At 37.5% G+C, this 14,511-nt stretch overlaps 1 pseudogene; it reads left to right on the forward strand.

The window, feature by feature from the left end:
• Nucleotides 1–275: 275 nt before the first annotated feature.
• Nucleotides 276–1,147, forward strand: LOC100343544 (glyceraldehyde-3-phosphate dehydrogenase-like; annotated as a pseudogene).
• Nucleotides 1,148–14,511: the final 13,364 nt, after the last annotated feature.

Genomic DNA, 14,511 nt, shown 5'->3' on the forward strand with positions numbered 1-14,511 from the left:
TGCTTAGGTAGCTGTACACATTTTTACTAATTTTTATTTGAAATATAATTATTTTAATCAAGAGTTTAAGTTTCCACTTATAAGAATGAGTTGGTAAGCTCTTCATTTCTGGCTATGGTCTTAATTATTTAAAATTACTTTAATAGTTAAATAGAATTGAGCTGCGAAATGATATGATGCTGGTATTTAAAAAAATAAATTAAAACTCTCTACCCCTTCCAATTCAACATACAGCTGTACCTTCTTGTGCACTGCCCCTACCTCTCTAAGACAGGATGGCAAAGGTCAGAGTGAGCAGATTTGGCCACACTGGGCACGTGATCACCAGGGCAGCTTTTAACTCAGGCAAAGTGGATGTTGCCCCCACCAGTGAGCTATTCACTGATTTCAACTATATGGTCTACATGTTCCAGCATGATTCCACCCAGAGCAAGTTCCTCAGTATGGTCAAGGCTGAGAACAGGAAGTTTGTCATCAGTGAGAAAGTCATCACCATCTTCGGCACCACAGAGAAGCCTGGTGCTCATTCGAAGGTGGAGCCAAAAGGTTTATCAACTCTGCCCCCTCTGCTTGTGATGGATGTGAACTGTGAGAAGTATACTAACTCCCTCAAGATTACCAGAAATGCCTCCTGCACTACCAGCTGCCCCCCTGGCCAAGCTGATCCGTTACAATTTCAGAACCACAGTCTATGCCTTGACAGCTATGCAGAAGACCGTGGATGTCCCCCCACCCCGCCCAGAAAATTGTGTGATGGCCATAGGGCTGCCCAGCATCCACTGGATACTGCCAAGGCCATGGGCAAGATCATCCCTGAGCTAAATGGTAAATTCACTGGCATGGCTTCGGTGGGCCCACCCCCAGTGTGTCGGTGATGGGCCTGACCTTCTGTCTGGAGAAATATGCATAGTATGATGACATCAAGAAAATGATGAAGCAGGCATGATAGTGCCCCCAAAAGCATCCTGGGCTACACTGAGGATTGGGTTGTCTCCTGTGATTTAACAGTGACATCCATTCCTCCAACTTTGATGCTGGGAATGGCACTGATCTCAATGACCACTTTGTCCAACTCATTTCCTTGTTTGGCAATGAATTTGGCTGCAGCAACAGGATGGGTCCACATGGACCACAGGAAACATTATAAACAGACCACTGTGTATAAATCTACTACTTTTTGATTTAAATTGTATTGATTTCTGTCAATGGTCCATATTATTTTGATCCATATTATTCTATTCCAAGTATTATTCTTTGTATTTAACTGACTTGAGTTTCTTTAATTAATAGTGAGTTTTTAATCCAAGAATCACATTTTGTTTTCTAGAGATGATTTTTTTTTCTGACAGGCAGAGTGGACAGTGAGACAGAAAGAGAGAAAGGTCTTCCTTTGCCGTTGGTTGACCCCCCCCCCAATGGCCTCTGTGGCCACACTGGGCACATGATCACCAGTGGTCCTACATGGGGAGTAAGTGCATAGTGACTCCTGTTGTTGAGTTTACAATTGGCACTCTTGTTTATGGCATCAGTAACCACCCAATGTTCTTGTCATGAGCTGCCAAGGTTATGGAAGCCTTTTGAGTTCACCAACTCCGATCTTATTTTGACAAGTCCATAGTCAAAGTGTAAGTTCTCTCCTCCCTTCAGAGAAAGGCACCTCCTTCTTTGAGGGCCCTGAACAAATGATTTTACCTTTCTCTGATTTTTTTTCCAAGTGCTGGGGAGCTTACACTTAATGAAAGCTCTTTTTAATCCTATTTCAGGTCTTGAAGTTTTATTGGTTATGCAAATAACATGAAACTGGGCAGCAGAAAGCCAAGTAGTAACTGGTTTACTTTCAGTTTCTTTTACGATTTTAGTGGCCCTTCAGAGACTAAAACAGGCGTCCCCACACTTGTCAACCCTGCACTCTCTCTTCTGTCTTCCTAGTGCCAGTCAGCTATGAACAGCTTTACTTTTGAGGTTGTCACATAACTTCAATGAAAGATGGACCCATGAGCTGGCATATGGCTAGCATCTAGTTCTCACCTGGAATCTGACTTAGTCATTTATTGCAATTCTCCATGTATCAGAGAAAAAAAATTTTTTGACAGCAGAATGGACAGTGAGAGACAAAGACAGAGAGAAAGGTCTTCCTTTTCCATTGGTTCACCCCCCAATGGCCGCTGCGGCCTGCGCGCTGCGGCCGGTGCACCGCACTGATCCAAAGCCAGGAGCCAGGTGCTTCTCCTGGTCTCCCATGCGGGTGCAGGGCCCAAGGACGTGGGCCAACCTCCACTGCACTCTCGGGCCACAGCAGAGAGCTGGACTGGAAGAGGAGCAAGCAGGATAGAATCCGGCGCCCCTACCAGGACTAGAACCTGGTTTGCCAGCACCGCAGGCGGAGGATTATCCTATTGAGCCGCAGCGCCGGCCCAGAGAAGTTTTAAATAATATTTTATCTAGTTTCTTAAGAGTTGTTATCAGCTAGAAAGCATCTTACTGTCATTATTATTACCTCATCATCACAACCATTGCTTTATTACCATTTTATTCATATTGTCTTCTCTCCTCTCCTATCCTAGGATTTTTATTTGTCTGAAAGCCACATGATCCACTTGTTCATATTTTCTTTTTATGTGGTTTAAGCTTCCTATGGGTATATTATTATTGTCCTTTGTGGATTTGTGAGTGGCAGGTGTCGCATAGCTGAAGTTCCTCTAGCAGAGGCAAGCCTGAAAGTGGTGCAAGTGCTTTGGACTGCACCATTGTGAATAGCTACATTATCACTGGGCAAATGGTCAGTCTTTTGTCAAAAAAAGAAAGAGCCCTCTTAAAGAGACTGAATAACAAGGAACACAAGAAATTTTGATATTTTACGCATCACTCTGATATATTTTTGGAAGGCTACAGAACTTAAAAAACAAAACAACAACAACAACAACAACAACAAAAACACAAAAAACCTTGATCAATAAATAGGGAGAAACTGATTTAAAATAATTTTACACATTTTGTACATATACAATATTGTTTTATTTGTAAGACATCAATTCAGAGACACTTTTATTTCAGTCCTTTCTGTTATTAAATAGCTACTCTTATTGGTAATACTAGGATATCATATCCTTTTTGAAGACAATTTTCTTATGCTTCTCACTCTCCCACCAGCATCAGGGTCAGAATCATTTTTTCCCTTAGTGATATGACCTTGAATAATTCTTTTGATTATTCATTAGTATTCTTAACTCATATCCACATGATATTCTCTCGTGTGTTTGCAGAATTAACTACTACAAGAATTTGGTATAGCATTTACTTACAAACACACTGTGTCAAACACATTAAGGAAAATCAACTTTGGAGCATATAGCCTATAATAAAGAGAAATCATCACCATTATTATAAACACAATTTTACCTAGAAGATAATTTGAAATATGTTCCATATGATTGAAATTCCCAATGAGCTGCGGTTTAGGCAAGTCACTAACTATTCTGTACCTTGGTTTCCTGATGTGTAACCTAGGGATAGTAAGTGTACTTATGCCACAGTGTACTTGGAGGATTAAAAGTAATAACATATCAGAGTACCTGGAAATAAGTAACTGCTATTTTCTAAGTGCTGATATTGGAGATTAGGTAAAGATCAATCCATTAAGAGCTCACTCTATTCATTTTGTTGGTTAGTAGAGCATAATTATCTAAAAACTGTTCCTAGAACTTGGAAACACAAAAATTTCTTATCCTCCACCCAAACCAATCCCACGCTCTGCTACATGATAAGTACTTGTTAGACTAAAGAAATGCTGTCTCTTCTAAGACCTACCTGTGAATTTCCTCATCCCTATGTGGTCTTTCTCTTGTCTTTTCATCTCTTTGACATCAGGACAGAGTAAACATCAGTCCGTTCTACAGTAAATGGTCAAATTCTGGAACTAACATATTGCAGGTGGCCAGTAGAATCAGGACCTCACTATCTACAACTTCCTTACAACATTATTCAGAGTACTGCTGCCAGCCATTAGTGAGTGACAAACCAATTGTATGGATCACGATTAGCTCCTAAATAATTAAATCAATTTTTAAATGAATGGAATGGAGATGATTGCATTATATAGAATTAGGTATAATTTCATTAAATTCTTATGTGCATGCATGTATATTTTTTATAGTACAGAGTAAAAGACTTTCATAATTATAGCTTATGAACAAGCAAATGAAAAACACTGCTTTATTTCATTTCTGGCATAAAATAAAGAAAAATAATAAGTTGATTTCCTAATGAATAAAGGAAGCAATAATAGAAAAGAATTGCCTATATCTTAACTCCAGCTTTAGGGAAACTGCTTTCCAGGACTTCAGAAGGCAGAAAGCAGAGGAGGTTATTCAGTTGACACTGCTTAAAGAAACAGGATTCTGATGCTTATCAACATTTCCTAAGATGAAAGCATTTAAAATGTCTACAAACTCTTCATAATCATGAACAATACCAAAAGATGGCTAGACAGCAATAATGTCCTTCTCAGGTCTAATAGTAGCTATTTAACCTACCCTCACCCATTAAACCTTCAGTTAGGAACCTCTTGAGATAAGAAAGTTATTGAGAAAAGAGCATACATCCCACATCTCTGGATGCCATGTAACTTAAATCAAATTAATTAGGGGATAATACATTAACAGTAGAAAAATACCCTCAAGAACTTAACACAATTACAGAGGACATACATGAGTGGAAGAAGACTATTCCAATTAATTCAAAGACCATCTAAAAATGCTTGAAAACTAATTTTTTTAAAATGTTCAATGAAAAACAAAAGATGATGGTAATTTTGGAAGAAAACTATCATATCGATTTGTAGTTTTTAAAAGAATAGAGAACTAATTTTGTAAGAAAACCTTAAATAAAGCCAGGTATAATCATACAAGAATCATTACATGGCTAAATTATATTTAATCTTTAAGATATAAATGGAAAGGAAGTGCTTAGTTTGCAAAGATAAACAAGGGAGGTGTTTCTATGAACTTAAATATTCCAGTTAGTTTGTTGTAGTAATGCCAGTTTACAAATTATGAATGTGTTATAAAAGCACTAACATGCCCAAGTCAATAAAAGTATAATTTACAGATTTATATTCAAATTCAGATTTGTCAATTCCAAACTCCAGTTGTCTTCTTATTCCAATAATTTTTTTATTATTGAAGAGAAAAAAGGAATCTGAGAACAAACCTAATACTTAAGACAACTTTGAAAGTGTATAAAAGAGACAAAGTAACAGAGAAAAAAATCCTTAATTATTCCAGAGACATTATAGTCAGAAGGTATAGCACTCAACAGTGGCTTTGAATGGTCTCTGTTCTCTAAGCCAAACAGATTTTAACTGAACATTAACCTTGTGGGACAATGATAGGAAAAGGTGAACAAGGAAACGTGTGGCTTTAAAAAATACATGTATCAATGATGGTTGAATTTGTAAATGCAAAACTATAAATCTTGAAGCCTAACAACCATGCATGAGGGTAAACATGATACTAGAGTTACAATGTAACATGATCAAATAACATAGTAAAGAATGTTAAGCTGACCCTTGCATTCATGAGGACAATATAGATCATATTTGATCAAAATCAAATGATTAATTTAAGACAGTTTACTGCTAAAGAGAAAGGTAGAATATAGATGAAGGGCACACGAATTATGAAGCTCCCCTAAATGTGGACTGATTCGGATATGACAGAAAATTAGTATTTATTCAATACTTAATATACATCAAGCCTGTTCTATGCATTATTTTGAATTCCACTATAAAGTATCACATGATACTATTCATCAATTTCTATTATTAAAGAAATCCTCCAAAAGTCTAGATAAATCAGATAACCTCTTAAAGCTACTAGGTTGCAAAATCAGGGTTTGGAGCTAATTCAGATCTTTGCTATTCTACTTACTTCTCCTTTCTATCAATAAGTCACTTAAGAGGCGGGCACTGTGGCGCAGCGGCTTAATGCCCTGGCCTGAAGTCCCGGCATCCCATATGGGTGCCGGTTTGAGACCCAGCTGTTCCTCTTCTGATCCAGCTCTCTGCTGTGGCCTGGGAAAGCAGTATAAGATGGATCAAGTCCTTGGGCCCCTGCACCCGCGTGGGAGACCTGGAAGAAGCTCCTGGCTCCTGGATTCAGATCAGTGCAGTTCCAGCCCTTGAGGCCAATTAGGGAATGAACAATCAGAAGGAAGACCTCTTTCTCTCTCTCTGCCTCTCCTCTCTTTCTGTGTAACTCTGACTTTCAAATAAATAAATCTTTAAAAAAATAAGTCACTTAAATTTTCCAGGAAAGAGAATCATTAACAGGAGGCAGGACTTTCAAGGTAGTTAATGGAAGTTGTTTTCATGTTGAGAATGTGTGTTTGTCCAGTATCATCAGAAAGATGCCTATCAGCTGATGCAGAAAGCCATCTACTTACTGTATGGGAGGTATGCCTTTTCTCATTTGAATTACAGTGAGAGTACTAAGATTCCTGTAGCCTGTAATTTATCTATTTCTGCTTATTTATCAACATAGTAAAGGGATTATTAGGAAATTGCTTTTCTTTTATTCCCAACTTGCTCCATTTGCTTTCTTCAATTTGCTTGGATTGTGGGGAAAATGATTTAACACATGCTAATGAATTCTAAATTTGCATAAATCATCTCCCTATGTGATTTATAATCCTGAATTAAATATATCCCCAAATATCCACATGCAAAGAAAATCTATTATATGTGCAGGAATAATTCTAATAATCATGCAATTTATAAGCTGAAAACAACTGAAAAGATTAGATGACCCCAAGCCACTGAAAAATAATCCTTTTCTCTTACTTTTCACCTCTTTATCAGTCTGTCAATTAGAGAAATTAACCATATTCCCAGCTTGTATTATTTTTAGCAATGCATTTACGTTGGATGAATAATTAGATGCCTTCACAAAATTTGCTTGATTTTTTACACTAAGAAAAGCATAAATGAATATGAATTCACTAATTTACTTATACATTCATTAATACATTTTATGAAGTCTTGATAAATGCCAAGCACTATTGTAAAGTCTGGAAATAGGATTTATGATATCTTAACCTATTAAAAAATTTATGTATATATTTATACATACTTTGTTTCTTATTCACTGTTTCTGTATGAATGTAGAGGATGCATTTATTCTCAAAGACCTTTCAATTTATAAACATGAAAGAGACTGGACAAGTAAACAAATAGTTCAATAAACAAAACCATTCTGGCTGTACCACAGTCCTTTCTTATCTGCAATTTCCCTTTTGCAGTTTCAGTAAACCCCTGGCCAACTGTGGTCTGAACATACTAAATGGAAAATTCCAGAAATGAGCAAATCACAAGTTCTAAATTGCACACCACTCAGCAATTGAAACTCCTTGACTTCTTGTTGAGTGCATCCCAAGGATGTGAATCATCACTTTGTCATTCCAGGCTGTATAGACCTCAGCCCATCCATCACTTACTGGCCCACATGGATTTGATTGACTTTTTCATAATAATGGCCCCAAAACCAAGAACAAATTTAGGCATGCCAAAGAGAATCCATAAAGCACTTCCTTTAAATGAAAACATGACTTAAGAAAAACAAGAATCATATGCTGAGGTTGTTGTGATATCAGGTAATAATGTATATTCTGTGTGTGAAATGGTGAAGGAAGGGTCAGTGTTATGGCACATCTGGTTAAGCCACTGCCTGCAATGCTAGCATCCCATAACAGCAATGGTTCAAGTCCTGGTTGCTCCACTTCTAATCCAGCTTCCTGCTAATGCACTTGTGAAACAAGCAGAAGATGGTCCAAATACTTGGGCCCCTGAAACTTACCTAAAATTCCTGAATGGAGTTCCAGAGCCCTGACTTCAGCCTGGCCCAGCCTGGCTATTGAAGCTATTTAGGGAGTAAACCAAAAGATAGAAGATCTCTTTTCTTCTTCATTTTTTTTTTTCAAGCTGTCACTCTGCATTCCAAATTAGTAAATAAATTTTTAAAAATGATAAAGAAAAATAAAATCATTCTCAACCTATAAAAGTCCAAGTCATAGGTTATAAAAAAAAAATAAGTTAAAATGAGGAGGCAAGATGGCGGAATAGGAAGGGAGCACACTGATAGTCCGGGGAGAGATAGTTTAATAAAAGTGGAGATACTGCAGGTTCAAGGAAGAGTAGGGGAGGAAACAGCAGAAGAAACTCTTCCGGAACGCGTGATTCACAGCGGACCTGTGTGGAGAGCGTGGGAGCCCACAGTTCTGGACACCTGCGGCAGACTCAACACACCAGCGCTGGAACGCGAGGTGAGCCGAACCTCAATAGCCCGAGACACTGGCAGGCAAGCGGAGAGAGGAGACTAGAGGGAACGACCCCCCCGGGGGGGGGGGAGTACACCAGGCTAACTGGAAGAGAGAGAGAGAGAACAGCACAACATACCAAAACTTATGGGATGACGCAAAAGCAGTGTTAAGAGGAAAGATTATATCAATAGGTGCCTACATCAAGAAATTGGAAAGGCACCAAATAGATGATTTTCAATTCACCTCAAGGATCTAGAAAACCTACAGCAAACCAGACCCAAATCTAGTAGGAGAAGAGAAATAATTAAAATCAGAGAAGAAATCAACAGGATTGAATCAAGAAAAACATTACAAAAAATCAGCCAAACGAGGAGCTGGTTTTTTGAAAAAATAAACAAAATTGACACCCCATTGGCCCAACTAACTAAAAAAAAGAAGAGAAAAGACCCAAATCAATAAAATCAGAGATGAAAAAGGAAATGTAACAACAGATACCACAGAAATAAAAAGAATCATCAGAAATTACTACAAGGACTTGTATGCCAGCAAACAAGGAAACCTATCAGAAATGGATAGATTCCTGGACACATGCAACCTACCTAAATTGAACCAGGAAGACATAGAAAACCTAAACAGACCCATAACTGAGACAGAAATTGAAACAGTAATAAAGGCCCTCCCAACAAAGAAAAGCCCAGGACCAGATGGATTCACTGCTGAATTCTACCAGACATTTAAAGAAGAACTCACTCCAATTCTTCTCAAACTATTCAGAACAATCAAAGAAGAGGGAATCCTCCCAAATTCTTTCTATGAAGCCAGCATCACCTTAATTCCTAAGCCGGAAAAAGATGCAGCATTGAAAGAGAATTACAGACCAATATCCCTGATGAACATAGATGCAAAAATCCTCAATAAAATTCTGGCCAATAGAATGCAACAACACATCAGAAAGATCATCCACCCAGACCAAGTGGGATTTATCCCTGGTATGCAGGGATGGTTTAATGTGCGCAAAACAATCAATGTGATACACCACATTAACAGAATGCAGAAGAAAAACCATAGGATTATCTCAACTGATGCAGAGAAAGCATTTGATAAAATACAACACCCGTTCATGATGAAAACTCTAAGCAAACTGGGTATGGAAGGAACATTCCTCAACACAATCACAGAAATCTATGAAAAACCCACAGCCAACATCCTATTGAATGGGGAAAAGTTGGAAGCATTTTCACTGAGATCTGGTACCAGACAGGGATGCCCACTCTCACCACTGCTATTCAATATAGTTCTGTAGGTTCTAGCCAGAGCTGTTAGGCAAGAAAAAGAAATTAAAGGGATACAATTTGGGAAGGAAGAACTCAAACTATTCCTCTTTGCAGATGATATGATTCTTTATTTAGGGGACCCAAAGAACTCTACTAAGAGACTATTGGAACTCATAGAAGATTTTGGCAAAGTAGCAGGGTATAAAATCAATGCACAAAAATCAACAGCATTTGTATACACAGACAATGCCATGGCTGAGGAAGAACTTCTAAGATCAATCCCATTCACAATAGCTACAAAAACAATCAAATACCTTGGAATAAACTTACCCAAGGACGTTAAAGATCTCTACGATGAAAATTACAAAACCTTAAAGAAAGAAATAGAAGAGGATACCAAGAAATGGAAAAATCTTCCATGCTCATGGATTGGAAGAATCAATATCATCAAAATGTCCATTCTCCCAAAAGCAATTTATAGATTCAATGCAATCCCAATCAAGATACCAAAGACATTCTCAGATCTGGAAAAAATGATGCTAAAACTTATATGGAGGCACAAGAGACCTCGAATAGCTAAAGCAATCTTGTACAACAAAAACAAAGCCAGAGGCATCACAATACCAGATTTCAGGACATACTACAGGGCAGTTGTAATCAAAACAGCATGGTACTGGTACAGAAACAGATGGATAGACCAATGGAACAGAATTGAAACACCAGAAATCAACCCAAACATCTATAGCCAACTTATATTTAATCAAGGATTTAAAACTAATTCCTGGAGCAAGGACAGTCTATTCAATAAATGGTGCTGGGAAAATTGGATTTCCACGTGCAGAATCATGAAGCAAGACCCCTACCTTACACCTTACACAAAAATCCACTCAATATGGATTAAAGACCTAAATCTATGACCTGACACCATCAAGTTACTAGAGAACATTGGAGAAACCCTTCAAGATATTGGCACAGTCAAAGAATTTCTGGAAAAGACCCGGGAGGCACAGGCAGTCAAAGCCAAAATCAACTATTGGGATTGCATCAAATTGAGAAGTTTCTGTACTGCAAAAGAAACAGTCAGGAGAGTGAAGAGACAACCGACAGAATGGGAAAAAATATTTGCAAACTATGCAACAGATAAAGGGTTAATAACCAGAATCTACAAAGAGATCAAGAAACTCCACAAAAACAAAACCAACAACCAACTGAAGAGATGGGCCAAGGACCTCAAGAGACATTTTTCAAAAGAGGAAATCCAAATGGCCAACAGGCACATGAAAAAATGTTCACGGTCATTAGCAATCAGGGAAATGCAAATCAAAACCACAATGAGGTTTCACCTCACCCCGGTTAGAATGGCTCACATGCAGAAATCTACCAACAACAGATGCTGGAAAGGATGTGGGGAAAAAGGGACACTAACCCACTGTTGGTGGGAATGCAAATTGGTCAAGCCACTATGGAAGTCAGTCTGGAGATTCCTCAGAAACCTGAATATAACCCTACCATTCAACCCAGCCATCCCACTCCTTGGAATTTACCCAAAGGAATTTAAATTGGCAAACAAAATAGCAGTCTGCACCCTAATGTTTATTGCAGCTCAATTCACAATAGCTAAGACCTGGAACCAACCTAAATGCCCATCAACGGTAGACTGGATAAAGAAATTATGGGATATGTACTCTTTAGAATACTACACCGCAGTAAGAAACAACGAAATCCAGTCATTTGCAACAAAATGGAGGAATCTGGAACACATCATGCTGAGTGAATTAAGCCAGTCCCATAGGGACAAATACCATATGTTCTCCCTGATCGGTGACTACTGACTGAACACCAAAAAGGAAACCTGTTGAAGTGAAATGGACACTATGGGAAACGGTGACTTGATCAGCATAGCCCTGACTGTTAATGAACAACTTAATACATTATCCCTCTTAGTAGTTTTTTTGTCTGTTCTACTTAATATGACTGGTTTAATTCTGTAATTAATACACAGTTATTCTTAAGTGTTGAAATTTAACTGGAATGTGATCCCTGTTGAACATAAGAGTGGGGATAAGAGAGGGAAGAGATGTACAATTTGGGACATGCTCAAGCTGACTTGCCCCAAATGGTAGAGTTAGAAACATACCAGGGGATTCCAATTTAATCCCATCAAGGTGGCATGTACCAATGCCATCTCACCAGTCCAAGTGATCAATTTCAGTTCACAATTGATCATAATGAAAGGACTAAGAGTCAAAGGGAGCACATAAACAAGTCTAGTACCTGCTAATACTAACCGATAGAATAAATAAAGGGGGGAGTGATCCAACATGGGAAGCGAGATACTCAGCAGACTCATAGAATGGTGGATGTCCTAAACAGCACTCTGGCCTCAGAATCAGCCCTAAAGGCATTCTGATCTGGCTGAAAAGCCCATGAGAGTATTTCAGGCATGGAAAGCCAAGACACTCTGGCAAAAAAAAAAAAAAAAAAAAAAAAAAAAAAAAAAACCACAACCACCAAACCCCTAAATGAAAGATCTCTGTGAGATCCCAGTGGAAAGAACAGATCTTCAAAGAAGGAGGTACCTTTCTCTGAAGGGAGGAGAGAACCTCCACTTTGAATATGACTTGTCTAAACAAGATAAGAGTCGGAGAACTCAAGGGGCTTCCATAGCCTTGGAAACTCATGACTGGTGCATAGGGAGATTACTGATGCCATAAACAGGAGTGTCAATTTGTAAAGTCAACAACAGGAGTCAAGGTGCACTTACTTCTCATGTAGGATCTCTGTCCTTAATGTGCTATACATTGAGACTTAATGCTATAATGAGTATTCAAACAGTATATTTCACTTTGTGTTTCTATGGGGGTGCAAACTGTTGAAATCTTTACTTAATGTATACTAAACTGATCTTCTGTAAAAAAAAAAAAAAAAAAAAAAGAAGAAATGATCAATTCCCAACTTGACTCTCACTGGGATTAAACATGACAATAGGTCTGATCTGATTTCATCATCATTTAAAAAATCATCTATTATTTTTCACTTTATGTTTGTGTGGGAGCAAACTGTTGAAATCTTTACTTAATGTATGCTAAACTGATCGTCTGTATATAAAGAGAATGGAAAATGAATCCTCATGTGAATGGAAGGGGAGAGGGAGTGGGAAAGGGGAGGGATGCGGGTGGGAGAGACGATATGGGGGGGAAGCCATTGTAATCCATAAGCCGTACTTTGGAAATTTATATTCATTAAATAAAAGTTAAAAAAATAAGTTAAAAGGCATTAAATTGGTACATGGAACACATGAATAGGAAATACATTCTAATTCAGGACAATGTGCTATACCAGAAACCACTGAGGTTCATTTCAGCTGATTATTATCTGACATCATCAAAACAAAAGGTGAATACAGTACAATATTTAAGATATGATATTCACATAGCTTTTATTATAGTATGCTATTATAATTATTTTATTTATTAGTGTTATTAATTATTACTATGTCCATGTTATAAATTAAACTTTATAGTCAAAGGAAAAATATACCATATATAGGGTTTGTTACTTTCTGAGTACAGCATCCACTGTGTGTCTGGAATGTACTCATGTGGATAAGGAAAGACTATTGTATTAAGAAAAGAAATCGGAGTTGAAAGAGTTAGTGGAGCATAGTGTTTCATTTTGGACTATCATATAAAAGTTAGGGTACACAGCTTTTATTTGTTTCTTTTGTAATGCTGTAACTAGAAAAGCTGCCTTTGAAAGATGAAGGTATGTAAAACAGTATAGTCAGCCCTCCAAAGACATAAGCAAGAAGTATTCCTACCACAAGGAAGTTGATTACAAAAGAAATGAGAAAGACTCAGTTCATGTCAGGAACAAGGGAAATGCCATTGGGATGGCAAGTAAATAGTAGATAACAGTCAAGAGTCAGATCACCAAATGTCTTCTGGGCATTGGTAGAGGTTTTGGGCTTCATTTTAAATACACTGGAAAGCCAAACAAGGCATTAAGAAAATGAACAACATCAGAGTAAGAGACTGTCTGTTTTGTTAATTGATGTTTCCCAAGCATCTCGTGCACGGTCTAGTATGTAATATAGACTCATTTAAGGTGTATTGAACTGAAAAATGTAGATAAAAATCTAGATAGTTTTGTGGAGGGGGAAGTTAGGTCAGTGTTGGTAGAATGAATGAATAAATGTATCATCTGAATTTCTTTGAGAGTTCTTCATATCACAGATAGTCATGGTAATTGTGGTAAAAATCCTATAATTTTATTGACCACTTAATTACTGTAGATTCTCGTGTTTGTTTTCACTCAATCAAATCTGAATTCCAAAAATGTACCAGAAAACAGACCCTCAACACAGTGAAGGAAGTACATTTTATTCAATTGTATTTGAATATATCTAATGATCCTACCAAATTTATTTCATACCTGAAGTAAATGCCCACTCAATTCATAATAGAAATATGTTTTAATTATGAATTCATCTAAGTTTTTAAAGTTGAAATATCAAGTGACTACAATTGAGGTACTTGGTGTGAAGGAGAGAATATTAAATTTTTCATAGCACCGAGTCTGCTGAGGTCAATAATTCTTCGTCTAAATTCTGTCATGGAAAACAAATTGGCTATAGTCAATGGACTCTAATATTTTCTCCAATACTTTGTTGTGATTCCCTGCACTGTACAATGTGAAGGTTAATGAAATGAGTGGGAGGTGTATTCACATAACCATAGATTAGCTATAACAGAGTGAATATTAATCAACAAGGAGCTCACTCTTTCTTAGCCCTTGTGTGTTAAGTTTTCAATACTCTACCTCTTGCTTTTTGTCCCACCTGATATGAAAATGTACATTCCTCAGGCAGAATTTGATTATCATATAAATAACTACTTGTTTTAACTTAATCTTCACTGGAAAG

Source organism: Oryctolagus cuniculus, chromosome 2 (genome assembly GCF_964237555.1).
Source record: "Oryctolagus cuniculus chromosome 2, mOryCun1.1, whole genome shotgun sequence".
Lineage (NCBI taxonomy): Eukaryota > Metazoa > Chordata > Mammalia > Lagomorpha > Leporidae > Oryctolagus > Oryctolagus cuniculus.